The following is a 476-nucleotide window of genomic DNA, read 5'->3' on the forward strand; positions in this document are numbered from 1 at the left end:
CTCTTTATATTCTCATTCTCTTTATTTTTATATAAACTCTCTCCCCCCCTTCTCTATAGATCTATCCCACCCTCTGCTTAAACAAAGAACATATGTCTCCTCTATCAATGATATTAGATACCTTCTACATGAAAAAGAATTACTTATACATTGTAAGATGCTGCTGCTGCTGCTGCTGCTGCTGCTGCTGCTGCTGCTGCTGCTGATGGTGATGGTGGTGGTGGTGGTGCTGCTGGTGGTGGTGGTGTTTTTTTTGCTGCTGATGCTGCTGCTGCTGCTGATGCTGGTGGTGGTGGTGGTGGTGGTGGTGGTGCTGCTGCTGGTGGTGATGATGATGATGATGCTGCTGGTGGCTGTATTGATGCTGCTGCTGCTGTTTCTGCTGCTGTTGCTTCTGCTGCTGCTGCTTCCCAAAAAAAAAAAAAAAAAAAAAAAAAAAAAAAAAAAAAAAAAAAAAAAAAAAAAAAAAAAAAAAA

This window comes from Eimeria mitis, genomic scaffold (genome assembly GCF_000499745.2).
Source record: "Eimeria mitis Houghton genomic scaffold, Emh_scaff325, whole genome shotgun sequence".
NCBI lineage: Eukaryota > Apicomplexa > Conoidasida > Eucoccidiorida > Eimeriidae > Eimeria > Eimeria mitis.